The 17,469-nt window shown below is 43.9% G+C and overlaps 1 protein-coding gene across 4 annotated transcripts in view; it reads left to right on the forward strand.

Moving 5' to 3' along the window:
• Nucleotides 1-1,099: 1,099 nt before the first annotated feature.
• Nucleotides 1,100-17,469, forward strand: part of LOC137432887 (P2Y purinoceptor 4) — a 53,172-nt gene continuing 36,802 nt past the window's right edge. Inside the window, exon 1 of one of the 4 annotated variants that reach the window (XM_068125189.2) lies at nucleotides 1,100-1,486. The gene's annotated coding sequence lies outside the window, so the exon portion shown is untranslated. The remainder of the gene's footprint in view (nucleotides 1,487-17,469) is intronic. The other 3 variants (XM_078783709.1, XM_068125190.2, XM_078783707.1) reach the window with 3 other exon arrangements.

The raw sequence follows: 17,469 nt of genomic DNA on the forward strand, positions 1-17,469 counted from the left end.
CCTAGGTACATGTTCTTCCAGAAAATGTCACGATTTATTGATGGTGAAGCACAGAAGCTTAAGGGACTGAACCTCTTCCATTCGTTGATCGGGGAAATATACAGGTGAGGTTATGAGAGGATCCTTTCAGAGAGGCAAGGTGAGAGTATGAGCTTTGCTCAGACTTAATGACGTATTATATTACAGGTCAGAAAAGAGTGAAGCAGTCCCTGCCACGTGTCATTGGAATGGGGGTACAGTAAGGTTTTAAAGTGGAGGCATTTGCAAAGAGGAAAGAGGGTTGTTCAGGGTATCGGAGAGGTCATTTAAGTGGATGACTAACTCACAAAACGTTGCCTTGGAGAACTCCAACCTCTGCTGTGAGAGGATAAGATAGGATTACGGAGAGCACGACTCATTGCCTGACTGTGTGAGTACGCTAAACAAAGTTTACTGTTGAGGTTGAAGTTATATGACCGATGAGGTTATAGGGGAGTGGTGGTGTTTTATATCAATGGCCGTAAATTTGTCGAGATCCCTATATATTCTTAAAAGGTCCTTTTCTTTTTCTTTCTTTGCAGTGATCGAAACTTAATGGAGGAGCTTTTGTCCATATATCACACATGGAAGTCAAAGACAAAAGTATATACATATATCGGTGTACTTTTAAAAAGAACTACATGGACATTCTAGACAAAGGACAACTGACGTTATCTATGGGATTATTAACTGGGGTTCTCCTACATCATGAGTACAGAAGCATTTAGCCAACTTTCCCGACACAGAAACAATGTCGAAATTGTAAATGCCTAGAAACTAGGCAAATGAGGCCAGTAGAGATTGTGCAATGACCAGTTTTCTTGTGAAATTAATCTTAGTTGTGATGCACCCACAACTTTCTGAAACATTCAAGATCAAACTCCAGAACTCGATACACTTGGAACCCACAATTGTACGCCTTGCTAAACAAAATAGAGCTGCAAATGGAACATTTATTTCTCACTTTTCACTCCTGCTTCTGGAAGGGTTACAACACAGGAAGGTTATTGGCAAATAAGGCACATAGAGTAGTAAGCGTGAAACCATGGATCACGGCAGCCAGCCGCTTTAGATTTCTTTCACTCTGGAGTTATGAGCAACACAGAGCAGGGCCATACGCTCCCAAGCCTACCCACTTCCCCCACTCAAACTCCTCCCCTGTCGCACCACTCCCCACCTCGTGCCAAACTACCCACGCAGTCTCAGGATGAGGCAAAGCCAAAGTTGTTGGAAGAAGTTAGAGTTTCACTGTATTCTTCCACATATATAGTGATTAGGGATCCTTGTGTCCAGCATGGGTAAAGCTTGCAACATAGAACGATTATTGTGAATCCATTCTTCCCTTCCCACCCTGACAGGCTTATCGCTGTCAATGCTTCTTGCTGAGCCACTGCCGGCTTGCGTGGTGGAAGGCGGACGGACGTTTTGCAAGCAAGGCTTGTGGTACTGTTCATAGTATCATTGTTTGGTAAGTTGTGAAAGTTTTCAGCTGTTGTTTTATTGGTCTACCAACGGTTTCTATTTTAGTATAACATTATATATATATATAAGGGTTGGGATAACAGAAAGTTTTCAGCTGTTGTTTTATTGTTCTATCAACGGTTTCTATTTTAGGATAACATTATATATATATATATATATAGGTTGGGTTAACAGACAGTTTGAAATGACATAATTCATGAATAGACAGTTTGAAGTGATAAGGTGGTTGGAATGATCACCGCCTTTAAGGAATCAACAACAGCAATGATCATTGAATCTATACTTATATTATTAATGAAGATAAGGATTTGCATAATATAGAGTGTACTTCCTAGATTCTCCAATTACACCAACGCGTGATATATCACACTGCGTTAGAGCAAGCATGATCATGTTCTGTAACTTAGAGTACAACACTATAATTATTCCTAGTTTATATGACTACATAAACGGAAGTGTAACCTTGTGGGGTTATAGTTCGGAGGTGGATATCATAATATACTCACCTTGAGCTGTCCCATTCGACTTGAATTCCAAGCCCGAAAGATAAACTTGTTCCGGTGATGTGCATCATGGAGTATGCAGTCTTTTCAGAAGGAATGTTGAAAACATCATGAGACCATTATATTGTTCTCCCTACCAATGGAAATGCATTGGCAAACCACCCAATGTATTCTTAGCAGTGGAGCTGCTTTTGGCAACTAAGGCGTTGTCTGCGACGAGTCCGACACGCATGGTCAAATACCAAAGTGTAATCATATTCATGTCAAAACAAGCACATTGTCTAAATTACTATACTCAACTGAAACGTCTTTAAAATCACTACCATACTCTATTGTCTGGAAATCGTACATTCATTCAAACACGAAATAACCAAATCACGATACAATATATGAAGATTTCATTCTTTATATTTGAGTATTGTTTGGAGGTGTAGAGGTGTTCATGCTACAATTGCTGTGTGTATACCTGTCTAGGTCCTTATTGGCACAGGTAGTGCAGATTGCACAACAAACATAGGAGTAAGATTACTATTTGAACCGAGTATTGCTCAGTAGCATGGTAAAAAATCACCAGCCTCAAACTGGAGGCCATTATAAATGAAATCCAGGCACGTTTGTATGTCCAACCATCTGTACGTACAGTGCTTCTGAGAGTAGGCCTACAGTTCATGCTACTCTCCTGTGCCATGCACTCACGTAAGTTTGCAAAGTTAGGGGAATACCTTTGCTGATCATGGAAACGACTTGCACTATCTCAGAAGAATTCAACAATATGTTTAACATTTCATGCTTTTGTTAGCATGTCCATTCCCCTTTTCCTATTGCCATTCATTGTGTACCTGCTACTATATCATCACCTTCCATACGTAGACATGACAAGCCCAACTCACCGACCTGGAACACGATGCTTGACGACATCACCTATGTAATCAATTCTTCGACATTCTCACCATTTAGCACAGGTAGATTAAGGTATGCAAACTCTCCAGGATCTTGCTTTGAAGCCCTAGTTGATGAAGTCGTAGATGAGGTAAATTTTTCATCAAACTTGAATCAAAAGAGCTTGTGTTAACACTACACAGACATTTAGTGAGCCCTCATCTGGAATATTGGGTGCAGTTTTTTTTTTTTTTGTATACAAGATCGAGACTCGTGAAAGAGCGAACATTAATCACACAAAAAGTCAAACCGTCACATAAAACATAAAATAAGGGGAGCGGTAGACAAGATGGGGAGAGAGGGGGAAGGACACAAACACAACATTTGAGAGCAGGGACATCGGGAGAACTGTGGGAGGGAGAGGGCTTGGGGGGAGGTGGGAGAGGTATAAAACATATGGACACTGCAAGGACTTCCAGGAAAGAAGTTGGAATTTCAAAAAGTGGATCTGGGGTGAATTAGCGGGGGTAGAAACGATCAAGGTGTTGGATGGGGGAAGATAAGAGATGATGGTGAACAGCTGTTTCAAAGACATGGAGGGAGGAGTGGGATTGAAGGGAGTGAGGGAGTTTGTTCCAGATGCAGGAGAAAAGGGGAATGAACGAGTGAAGGTGAGCAGTGAGCCTAGATTTTGGCAGTTTAACCATAAGAGGGTTCCAGGCAGATCTTGTGCGACCTGTAGGAATATTTGGGGGACAGAGCACAGAGAGAGCTGGGGGAGCAAGGCCGGAGAGGAGTCGGTAGAAGATAGAAGACCACCAACCTGCCTGCGGTGAGTGAGTGGGAGGCCCTCGGAGTTAGCTTCATCGTGGGAGATTCCAATGATTCTGAAACCTTTGGTTTCAACAGCGTGAAGCCAAGCGAGGTGTGAGGCAGGAGCACCGGCCCAGAGGGGGGAACAGTATTCCATTGAGCTGCGGATGAAAGCCTTGTACGTGGTGAGGAGCTCAGGTGTGCCAAGGAAGGACTTCGCACGACGGAGGATGCCCAGTCGGTGACTGGCTTTGGAGGCCAGATTATGTGGTTTTCCCAAGAAAGATCATGGCAGATAGTGAGACTCAAAAGCTTGAGCGACAGAACTTCTTGGAGAGGATTGTTGAGAAAGTAGATGGGAGGGTTGTCCAGTCGGTCTTTTCGGAGAGACATTGTGAGAGTGTGAGATTTGTCAGGATTGAAAGACAAGTTCCACTTGTTTGACCAGTCTGTGATTTTGTCCAGGTCTGCAGAGAGTGAGGAGGCTGCAGACTACCGATCTGAGGGATGAGGTATGGATTGGCAGAGAGTGGAGTCATCAGCAAAAAGATAGAGAGGATTTTCCAGAGAAAAGAAGTGGGATTGAAGGGAGTGGGGGAGTTTGGTAACCACATCTGAGCAATGACAGTTTCCAGAGCCAGGGCTCTGCATAGAGCGACCGGATTGATTCTGGGCCTAGCTGGACTAAACCACGATGAGTGGTTGAAGGAGAAAGGACTTTATACATTAAGAAGAAGAAGATTATGAGTGTATCTGATGGAGATGTTTAAGATGATGAAGGGTAAAAACAAAATAAGTGCAGAAGACTTTGCCAGCAGAATGGACCAAGGGCCACAACCTGAGAGTGAAGAAGAGGAGCGTTGAGGTGGTTGTGAGGGCAGGTAGGGGTGTTTCACTCCGACAGTAGTTAATACATGGAATGGTCTCTGGTACTTTGATATTGCCAGGACTGGTAGATGGTACCGGTATGGATGGGTGATTATGGTACCTGTGAAAGGCTCTCGGGAAAAGGTGAATGTGCTGTCAGTGTTTCATCATTCCTTTCACTATCCATCCACCTCCACTCCCAGGAGAGAGGGAAAACAATTCCCCAATCCACCGCCAGAAAAATCCCCCTTCTCTGCTCCAGCGAAATTAAGCAGATTATAAACGTAGTGATTGAATAATATGGTGTTGATGGAGCACATTCATGAAGAGCTAAATGACCTCCCTCTGTGTCCAAGTTTCCTGTATAGTTTCCAATCAGACTTGAAACCTTAAACTTACCAACTCCTCCCTCTTTTAACATTTGTGCAGATTTGAATTAGCATTTCATTTATATTATGTCGTTAAAGTCAGTGAGGTCTTTGAAAATGTTGGGAAACCAGGTTGGTTTTCCAAACCAGAAAACATAACATCAAAACATTGAGAAAAATCTCATTTGAAAACTTAATTGAAACACACACACACACACACACACACACACACACACACACACACACACACACACACACACACACACACACACACACACACACACACACACACACACACACACACACACACACACACACACCGGGTCTATTAGGCGAGACAAAAACAGCCACTGAGCTTGGGGGAAGTGCCATCACCTCCCGGGGCACTCTGGGTACCAGCGACGCCACAACGATGGCATCGCCTTTCTCGCCGCAGTGGGGCATTTCCTAAGATGGAGTTTCCTCCTCACCATGGATACCAACCTATAGGGATTGTTTGTGCTCTTACCCTTTTAGATAGTGAACTTCAAGCAAGGAAGCAGCACACGCACATTTTAAAGTCTTTTTTATGACTCAGCCGGGCTTTGTACCACCAACCTCCCAGATTCGTAGCTGATGCAATGTGGTTGTCCATAACTCCATCTGTCTTTGCCGATTCGGGTTTCTTCTGACGACACCAATGCAATATTTAGTCTTTAAGTTGATTACAGTTACACTAACATCAATTTGCCGCAGAACATTCAACTAAGGTGTAAAAGTTTCCTTAAACAACCAATGTTCTGCAGCAAAGTGACCTTAGTGTTACTGTAACTCATTGTGATGTACCAAAATCCTTTCAATAGGAAGGATGCGAAAGGCAACCGACAATGAGGAAAACGAAGTTGATATATAACTGCAGCAACATGTCTTTTGTGAAAGATGAATGCCAATCTGTTTTTCCATATCACTTATGAATCATTTAGTGCCTCGAGAAGCCAATGTTAGAACCACAACTCATGATACATTTAGGCCATGGATGCAGGGATGGTGGGTGTTGTTGATGAAAAAGTCAGAGTTTCCTTGCAACTCTCTATTATTGCTAGAATGCCTGGCCTTGACACGTTCCATTTCAAAGCATTTCGGTCCTTGATGAGACTTGGACTTCCACACTTTCCTGTCGCTTGTTATATCGGAGAGCCACCTCACTGTTGGTAGCCAAGCAGTCCACTCGGGCAGACTGGCAGGTTCTGCAAGCAGCCATCTTACTTTAGGACTGGTCTGCTATATCTTCTGCCTCTTATATTAACTCACTCTGGGAATTCTTCCACAGAAACCTGCTCTCTCTTATGTGCAGAACCATCTCATCTCAATTTCAGTTATTTTACCCTTCTTCCTACCCATGGTACATTAAATCCCGTGGTGAGGCAGTTGCTATGAAACAATGTACCTTCTCACTCGTAGAAAGCAAAACAGACCAAAGGCAAACTCTAATCATTCCAAAAAGTCCACAAACAAGTGTGTCCACTCTCAAGTGAGCCAGAAAACATATGTCCAACCTCAGAAATGAACGTTTAACCTCGTCTCCCTCCTCTAAAACCTGGTGGCCTCTTTTAAGTCTGTTTCTGGAGTGTGTTCCCCTTCCATCCCTTTCCTCTCTTCAAATGGCACCACAGCCAACTCCGCTTGTGAGAAGGCCGAATGTCTCAATTCTGTGTTTATTTCCAAATCTTGCATCCCCCACCCCTCACTCTCTGCAGCCACTCTTCCCTGTCATACTCAACTGCTCCTGGATTCTGTATCTTTTGCCTCCTCATAGCCAACACGTGACTCTCAATGGGATCCTCTCATATCCTTTCCCTGTCGAGGCTGGAGTGCCCCAAGGTAGTGTTTTGGCCTAGTAACCAGGCAGTTTTGACCTAATCTTCATCAATGATCTCTCTGACTCTGAAATATCCTCTCTTTAATGATGACTCTACCCTCTGCCATGATGTCCCTCATCCTTCAGATAGGCAGGCAGCAGCCTCTTTCCTCTCTTCAGATCTTAGTAGAATCACAAGCTCGCCAACACAAATGGAATGTCTTTCAATCCTGACAAATCTCACACTTTCACTCCCTCTCTGAAAGGAGTCTGGCAAACCTTCCCATTTGCATTCTTAACAATCCTCTTGAAGAAGTTCAGCCATTCAAACACCTGGGTGTCACTGTCACTTATGAGCTTTCTTGGGCAGAACTCAAACCTGGCCTTCAAAGCCAGCTGCTGACTGCGCATCATCCATTGTGTAAAGTTCTTCCTCTACACACCTGAACTCCTATCCACCTACAAGGTTTTCATTTGCAGGTTGATAGAGTCCTGCGCTCCCCTCTGGACTGGTACCCCTGCCTCACACCTTACTTGGCTTGATGCTGTGGAAACCAAGGCCTTCAAGATAATTGGAATCTCCCACGATGAAGCCGAGTCTATGGGCCTATCACTTTCGCATCGCAGACAAGTTGGTGGTTTTGCTGTCTTCTACCACCTCCTTCCTGGTTTTACACCCTCACTCGTTTCCATGCTTTGTCCCTGCCAACACCTAGGTTTCTACATGGTGCACACAGTCTTCTGGTGAAACTTTAAAAATACAGAATCACTGCTCATCTCCACTCATTTGTTCTTCTTTTTCCACCTGTTGAAACAATTTCCACATTCTCTTCAAACTCATTCTTCCCTCCATGTTTCCAAGACAGCTGTTCATGACAACATCAGATCATCTCCCATTCAAGGCCATGATCTTTTCTACCATCGTTAACCCTCCCCAAGCACACCTCCTCCCACCCCTTCCCCTGCCTCCTCCCACCCCTTCCCCTGCCTCCTCCCACCCCCACTCCCTACCCCTCCAGACTATATCTACACTACTTCCCTCCCTCCCACTACTTCCCCTCTCTCATGCCACTCTCCCACCTCCTCCCTCCAGACTCCACCCCCCCCCCCCCATCCCTTCCCCTCTTCCCTCCCACCTCCTCCAAACCCCTCCCACATAGTTCCAGACTCCTACCCCACTTCTTCCCCTCACTGCCCGTGACAGGTGTGGGCTCATGTGTATATAAGTTACGAATTGAGAAAATGACTTTAAAACCCCTGGTGAGGTGTATTGTGGTAAAAAAAAAAAAAAAAGTGATCCGATACAGTTTCAGCATGATTAACCTCGGGAGCTCAGGAGTAGACAGCCAGCCAATAGGTAATCCAAGAAGCTTGTACATCGCAAGCCAAGTGGTTTAAGCACTCAAACTAAACGGTTGATAAGGAACGGCTGACTTGGCAGGCGATTAGCAATGTCTACAGCGAAGATTTGGCATTCGATGATGAGCGCTTTATTGTAATTATTTTCGTGACATTCAATGATGTTACACTTTAGGAAATCTTTTCTTCACTCAATACAATTCTCCGAACAGTAGAAAAAGTTAAGTTTAATGCTTTGACAATTTGTAAATATGGAGAAGGAGGGATCACAGCCTTGCTTGCTTAAAGTAAATACATAAATACGCTTAGTTATAAGAATCGATTTCTTTAAATTGTCAAATTTCACTCCGGATTTCAACAGTTATTTATTCCACCAGCTCCGATCCTCAAATCTGAAGACATATTTCAATTATATACTTGAATTAGTGCATGAGCGGTGATAGTGGAAAATCACCAAAGCTTTTTGAGTGGGCCGAAACAAAATGGCGGATAAAGCCCCCTGTGAGGTGAATGTGGGCTAACCATGGATAAAGCCTGTTTTTGGCTTACTATATTGTTTACCTTCACTCCAATACCCAGTTTAATTCATGCTCTCCGTTGGAGTTCCCATATTATGCATGCAAAGTTTTGGGCCTTAGGTTTCATGGTATTGGAGTTATGAAGACACACTAACACACACACTAATGCACACACACACACACACACACACACACACACACACACACACACACACACACACACACACACACACACACACACACACACACACACACACACACACACACACACACACACACAGACATTTATTATTATAGATTTGCTTTAATGATTGAGAACTGGAGTTGAGTCGACTTTCTAACAAAGCTTGGAGGTAAGGTAGGTTGCAGAGTCTGGAGGTGATCACATTCAGGAAGTTATTCACATTCAGGAAGTTATTCAGGAAGATCACATTCAGGTGATCACATTCATTCAGGAAGTGTAACTACTTATTGGGTAAAATATTGATTTGGGGTAAAAGACCATTGATTGGGCAAAAGATCAGCAGATGCAGTTTAACATGAAATGCAAGATGAGTTGTTTACATGTAAACATGAAATGTAAAATGTAAGAGCCCTGGCCAAGATGAAATGTAAGGTAAGAATAATGAAAATAGGGATTACATGATGCAAGGGACAGTTTTGGAGAGTGTGACAAATGAGAAGGATCATGTCATGCAGTAATGTGGTAATAGATTAGGCAAGCAGCAGACAGTACAAAGCTAATAGCATTTTAGGGTTTGTTAACAGGGGGATGAATTATAAATAACTAGAACAATGCGACTGTGTTGCCAATATGCCTTCGCATTGTCGCACAACGGGAAGATGCCATCACTCTGCATATGTATGGGTAGTGGATCACGTTTGTGAAGTTTCGTGTTGAACGGATAAGGTTCGTTTTTCTATCCAAGATAGCTGCCAAACCACGTGACCTATGACATCATCATTTTCAAACTATATGCAACAGTGCTGTTAGATGATATTTGTAAAATTTTGTATCGATAGGGTTAGCGGTTTCAGAGATATAATTATTTAATATCTTCCTTCAATCCAAAATGGCTGCCAAACCATGTGAACATTGATGTCATAAATTTAATATTTCAATACAAATGGGTCGTAGATCATGTGCATGCAATTTCAGATTTTTAGGATAAGGAATTCAATTAAAACATTTTTGGCTGGTATACCACTTCACCTATGATGTCATAATTATCACGCTTATGCTCCCCATTGGGAGTACTTGACAATGTGGCAAGTTTCAAATTTTTCCATTAAGCGGTTTCCGAGAAATAATTATTTAATAATTAGCTTTTAATCCAAGATTGCTGCCATACCACATGACATATGACGTCACAATTATCATAAAAACATTCTGCATGGGTGTAACTCCTACCCTGAAAGTTTCATCTCAATCAGACATATGGTTGCTGAGAAAAAAAAGGTTTAGCCCGTACGGACGGACAGATGTATGAACTTACGGACGTATGGACGGACGAAATGACGGACGGACAGACAACCCGAAAACATAATGCCTCTGGCGACTTTGTCGGCGGAGGCATATAAATATGTGGTGTTGTCACTCACTGTGCAGGAATTTAGTGAGGCCTCATCTTGAGTATTGTGCAAAGTTTTGGTCACCACATCCAAGGAAGGACATAGCAGCCACAAAGAGGGTTCAGCGAGGAATGCTGAGATTGAGTTTGGGGTTAGGTTGACAAAGATATGATGAGCAGCGGAAGGAAACAGGACTTCATACATTAGAAAGGAGGTGATAACAAGGGGATCTGATCCAGACGTTAAAGATAATGAAGGCTATACGTAGACAAAATAATTGCAGAAGTATTTTTTTAACATAATGGACAGTGAAGGGACCAGAGGCCATAGACTGAGAGTGAAGAACAGGAGAGTTAGGATGGTAGTAAGATAAGGGTATTTCCCTAAGAGCGTTTAATAAATACATGGAATAGTTTCCCTGCAAAGTAGTGGCAGCAGAAACAGTACATACAGCAGGTTTAACTTTGAATGAGATCGGTACTTAGAAGCAATTGGGATAAACAGGTACATGGATATTGGCAAGAATGGTAGGTAGCTGAGGCATGGATCGGTGATTGGAAATTTCTGCCACGATCACGTCTATGGAAGGGTCTAGTAAAAAGGTGAATGTGCTGTCTGTTTGTTCATTCCTCACCCTACAACCGTGTTGCCCCCTTCAGGTCAACCCACCCAACTCCCCAGATATATATTACATATATATATAAATATATATATATATATAAATATATATATATATATATATATTATATATATATATATATATATATATATATATATATATATATATATATATATAGTTGCGGATCTCCGGAAGCCCGTCGACGTACAGAGAGGGGGTTAAACCCCTTTCCCCCCTCGGGTCTTCGTGTCCACGAGGCCAAATCGCCACTCCCGCAGCGAGCGTGGAAAAGGGTATTGGGCCGACGCCGCACGTACCTTTGGTACCCACACTGCCACGGAAACAGGGACCGGACCTCGCACAAGCCACGCTAATCGAGTATGCCCGAGCGGTGTGCGTATCACGTGACTCGTGCCGTTACCTTTTATTGAACCCGATTCGAGCGGTTCTATTCGTACGATGCCAAGCCAATTGTGAAAGGACGGGAACGGTCAAATAAGAGGAAGAACATGGTTTATTTACTATGTAGAGGGCGAAGAGACACAGAGCAGGCACTTACGCAGTCTTAACTTATCCCCAGACAAAGGGCCCACTCACTCACGCGGGGAAAAAGAAGGAAGGAAGTTCGCGTGCCAAACGCGCCTTGCCGTCGGTCGCTCCGAGACAGCTCACCCGGAGTGGCCCTCTGGTGGTCACGTCACGTATGCAGGAAGCCCAGGTAGGAGGATCGTCAGTGGAGGTGGCTCCGGGATGGATCGTTTCCACAAGCGCGATTAATACAGCCGCAGAGCGCAGGGCACAGGGCACGGGGAGAGTTCGTGTACAACGGCTATAACAAGCGACGCAATTCAAGCACTCCGACTCGTTCTCTCTCGTCTGCTCTCCCCTATTCTCACTCTCACAGGGGCTCCGACACGACTCAACTCAACTCACCTCAACTTGTCTGCTTGTTCGGGGCGAAACTCTGACTGAGGCGGGGGGCCCGGGACAGGGTTTTATGGCTCCGCCCCGGCCTTACCCGAATGTTCCATGCCCCTCCACCCGTCACCGTGGTGAGCCACTCCCCTCGAGCTCTGATTGGCGGCTCGTTGCTTACCAGCCACTCCCCCTGCATCTCCTCCCTTCGGCCTTGCCAGACTTGTTCAGGCCGAGCACATGGTATTCCAGCCTAATCGAGGCCCACTCACTGGCCTGCTCAACGCAAAACTAACACAGGAAAGGAGACTACGCTTACATTTACGAAGAGATAACTGAACTACAGCGAGGCTACATGTTGTGGTGCATCTACCTACGAAGGGGGGTCATTCTTCATTCACAAAACCGCAAATATATATATATATATATATATATATATATATATATATATATATATATATATATATATATATATATATATATATATATATATATATATATACAGTCACGTGAAAAAGTAGGTACACACCATGTAAAGCTTTGACTTTTTCAACATATTTCAACATACAGCTATTTGATCTTCATTTCAACAATATTGATAGATAAAGGTGATATAATATAACAAATATCATGTAAACATTTACATTTTGTAGTCCATTGTATAATTTAAATAAACATAAATGCAAATTTCGCACGTGGAAAAAGTAAGTACACCCTTGGCTCTAATAGGTGGTATTGCCCCCTTTGGCAGAAACAACCTCAAGTAGGCATTTCTTATAACTGTCTACCAGTCTCTGACATCGACTGGGAGAAATTTTTGCCCACTCCTCAATGCAGAATTCTATCAGCTGTGCGATGTTTGAGGGGTTTCTTGCATGCACAGCACATCTCAAATCCCCCCACAACATCGATGGGATTTAGATCCGGGCTTTGACTTGGCCATTCCAGAACCCTCCATGTTTGAATCGGCCGAAAGAAAATGGCGGCTTAAGAACCCAGTGAGTGGCAGTAGACCAAGATGGCGGGCCGCCATATTGGTAAGGCTTTTTGGGTTTTTTTGTTATGAGCACCTCGTTCATCATCTTCAAAAAGGGTGTCATAACACACCCAAACACCCAGTTTTCATCACTGCAATGTGGTGGAGCTCCAGGTCCAGTTTTCATCACTGGAGCATGCAAAGTTTGGGGCCGTTAGGTTTCATGGTTTTGGAGTTATGGAGGAGACAGACGGATGGACAGACAGTGCCTTTTATTATTATACATTTATATGCAGTCGGACCCCACTATTCGCAGTTCCGCTATTCGTGGAATCTGCGTATTTGCGGTTGATAAAATGCGACATGTTTCTCTATTCGCGGAAAAACTGTCCCGCAAATTCACGGTTTTTTTCTTTTGGCAGCTGTGTTCCGCTAAATCACGGGGTTTTTTTTTCCTCTATTCGCGGCCATGTTCTGCGAATTCGCAGTTTTTCAAGGGGGCAAAAAAAAAATTCATGAGCTGCTAGCTTGACACATTTTAAAAAACCCATCTTTTACCAGCCATGCAAAAAGCAGGCGGACGTACACAAAAAAACATCTTATACAAGCCGTGAGCATGACCGGCTTATACTGTACAATACAATACAGTACAGTACAGTACATTCACTGCTGTATGATTTGCGTTTTCATGGCTTTCGAGGAAGCGAATTTTAGCCGCACTATAAGCGAGCTTCGCGGGATATCCCACCAGATGTGTAAACAAATCAACTGCCGTGAATTATAGAATGCAAACGCTTCATTAAATCGATTACAATTTGCAATTTACGGTAAAGCATCATCAGAGATGTTACACAAAAAAACGCTTCGGGGGATGTTCCATCAGCGACTAAAACATGTCATCCTCCGCGAATTATAGAATGCAAATGATTCATTAAATCTATTATTGAAATTAGCAGATACGCTCGATACATCATCCGATAACATCCCCAACAAACAATGGGCTCCCGCAGATACCCACAATGCTCGCAATCGTACATATATATACAGATTGTGTCCTCAATCTCGATCATTGTTCGTCCCGTTGCTTCGAGTTGTGTTTCTGACTTGCTCTGCTCAACGTTCAATAATGGCTCCAAAACACAAGACCAGTGCCGGATATGCGTCGACTATCAAAAGGCAGAAGAAAGTGATGTGCCCGAGCCAGAAAGTGGAGCTTCTCGACCGGCTTTCAAGAGGAGAGAGTGCGGCCTCTGTTGGCAGGCATTATGGCGTCAACGTATCCACCGTTCGCTACATACGGAAGAAGGAGGAGGACATTCATGAGAAAACTTCAGCGAGCGCTGTATCAAATACGAAGGTCCGGAATGTACACATGGAAAGGAGAAGACTCTCAGATGGCGGCTTAAGAACCCAGCGAGTGGCAGTAGACCAAGATGGCGGGCCGCCATATTGGTATGGCTTGTCGTATCTGGTACTCATATGAATCGAGGACAACACACAGACAATGGACTTCATGCTGAAAACCATGATGCTGAACCGTTCACTAAACCCGCTCATCGAGGACGAGTTGAACGCCATTCCAAAGGTTTCCGAGGAGGAGGAGGCGGACGCGGGCAGTAATGAAAAAGAGGTGCCAAGGTCTAAACTCACAGTCCAGTTCCTGGGCGAGTTTCTGCATGGCATGCGGAAGCTTGACAACAAATTGGAAGATGCTGACCCAGTCGGGAAAGAGCTAATTTCAAGAGGGCCTTGGATGATGCGCTGATCCCGTACAAATAGCTGCATCGAAATGTTGGGCAATGTGTCAGGCAGCTCTCTATTACCCATTTCTTCAGCCCTGCTCCCTCCACCTCAAGATCACCAGCACCCTCTCCAGCGTTCCTCTCAGCGTCCTCAATAGCATTCGCACCAGCATTCTGATGGTGTTGTGTTTTTTTTTACTTTCACGGTATGGTATGGTTAAGCACTTTTAATCAACTGTAAGAGTTTTCGTGTGCAGCCACCTGGCTGCTGGTTGCATCATTTCTGTGGGCATGTCTGCCGCTGATGCAATCCCTCTCTATAACCAGTTATCTGGTACACATTTTGCTGACCTCGGAAGGATGACAGGCTGAGTCAACCCCATCTGGCATGAATTCAACGGGATTCGAACGTTAATTCAACGGGAAACACAGTGTCCTTGTGTTTTATACTTCTCCCATTCCTCACCCCCTTCCGACGCCTCCTCCCCCCAAGCCCTCCTACAGATCTCCCGACGTCCTGCTCTCAAATGTTGTGTTTGTGTGCTTTCCCTTCTCTCCTCATCTTGTCTACCGCTACCCTTATATGTTTTGTGTGTGTGTTTGACTTTTTGTGTGATAAATGTTAGCTCTTTCACGAGCCTCGATCTTGTATACAAAAAAAAGAAGAAAAAAAAGCGAAGAAACGCCAGTGTTCGTGCCTTTATTTAATTTCCACAAAGCTTGAGGATTTCTTGACCTGAACCAAATTTCAAAAATTTAACTGCGTAATTGACCTCAGCAGCAGTTCCGACAATTAAAATGTGTTCATTTGTCTAATTCGGACATTGTGGGACACAAGTCATCTCAAAAGTATTGTAGGAGTGCTTGCTTGAGAGCTTAAGCTGCTAAGCAAGCGTTCTTCAGGCTCCATTTGCAAGTCATGGTAATACAGTAGACAGCGCTCCATTTATGTTTTTACATACGCAGTTTGTTATTACACGAGCTCAAATTAATTCACATTTTTGTGAGATCTACTTTCATTATATTAATATAATCTAAATTAATATACTTATAAAAATATACTTATTTTAAAAAACAAACATCAAATCAACATCGTTTGGAACTCCGCTATGTTGAACTGTGGCTTTGCAAGTGAAAGTCTGACATTTTGCTTGCTCAAACTGGTTTGAACATTTCGCTGATGTGCTGCTTGATTTTCACTTGTATAGAAGACTATTTAAACGTAAATACACGACATGATCAAAAGTATGCGGACACCCCTTCTAATTAGTGGATTCAGCTGTTTAAGCCACACCCATTGTTGACAGGTATATATAATCAAGCACACATCAATGCAATCTCCAGAGACAAACATTGGCAGTAGAATGGGCCGTACTGAAGAGCTCAGTGACTTTCAACATGGCACCGTCATAGGATGCCACCTTTCCAACAAGTCAGTTCGTCAAGTTTCTGCCCTGCTAGACCGGCTCCGGTCAACTGCAAGTGCTGTTATTGTGAAGTGGAAACGCTTAGGAGCAGCAACAACCCAGCCACGAAGTTGTAGGCCACACAAGCTCACAGAATGGGACCACCAAGTGCTGAAACGCGTAGGGCGTAAAAATAATTTGTCCTCGGTTGCAACACTCACTACCGAGTTCCAAACTGCCTCTGGAAGCAATGTCAGCAGAACAACTGTTCATCGGGAGCTTCATGAAATGGGTTTCCATGGCCGAGCAGCCACACAGAACCCAAAGATCACCATGCGCAATGCCAAGCATCGGCTGGACTTGTGTAAAGCTCGCCACCATTGGACTCTAGAACAGTGGAAATGCATTCTCTGGAGTGATAAATCACGCTTCACCATGTGGCAATCTGTCGGACGAATCTGGGTTTGGCGGATGCCAGGAGAACGCTACCTGCCCGGATGCATAGTGCAAACTGTAAAGTTTGGTGGAGAGGGAATAATGATCTCGGGCTGTTTTTCATGGTTCGGGCTAGGCCCCTTAGTTCCAGTGAATGGAAATCTTAACGCTACAGCATTCAATGACATTCTAGACAATTGTGTGCTTACAACATTGTGGCAACGGTTTGGAGAAGGCCCTTTCCTGTTTCACCATGACAATACCCCTGTGCACAAAGTGAGTTCCATACAGAAATGGTTTGCCGAGATCAGTGTGGAAGAACTTGACTGGCCTGCACAGAGCCCTGACCTCAACCGCATCAAACACTTTTGGGATGAATTGGAACGCCGACTGCGAGCCAGGCCTAATTGCCCAACATCAGTGCCGGACCTCACTAATGCTCTTGTGGCTGAATGGAAGGAAATCCCCTCAGCAATGTTCCAACATCTCGTGGGTAACCTTCCCAGAAGAATGGAGGCTGTTATAGCAGCAAAGGGGGTGATCAACTCCATATTAATGCTCGAGATTTTGTAATGAGATGTGTGATGTTTGGGTGTCCACATACTTTTCGTCATGTAGTGTATTTGTGGTGGCCGTTTTTTTGCCATGTTGAAATGTGAAATTTGTGAACAATTTGACTTTCCTCTTTGGAGACTGCTTATTTGTGAGGTCCACTCAGCTTGTGTTTACATTTCTAGAGGTCCCTCGAGGTTTTCCACACAAAATTAAAACAAATCTGATTTAAAATGAAATTGCATCGTTCTGTGCATTCTGCAGGCAAACCTAACAAGTGATTACACGCAAATGGACGTGCAGGCAAGATGACATGTTTCCTGTGTGGTTTATCTATGTTACATGTGATTGTACTAATGGAGGCACCTGAGGCCATCACACCTGCGCTAAAATAAGATTATGGGAAAGCTGAAGCTCTTGAGGGATTATACAACTTGATATCATAGAATTTTGGAAAATCATAGGACCTTGAGGTCTCACTGGTAGAAGTATTTATCTCGATGATAGCACATGCTTGCTTGTTTTGATACAGCTGTACGAGATACCCGTTCTACACCTGGGGAATTCTGAGTACATGGGGGGGGGGGGGGGTGAGGGAGTGGTGGGAG

Source organism: Myxine glutinosa, chromosome 8, assembly GCF_964187855.1.
Source record: "Myxine glutinosa chromosome 8, kmMyxGlut1.1, whole genome shotgun sequence".
In the NCBI taxonomy this organism is placed as follows: domain Eukaryota; kingdom Metazoa; phylum Chordata; class Myxini; order Myxiniformes; family Myxinidae; genus Myxine; species Myxine glutinosa.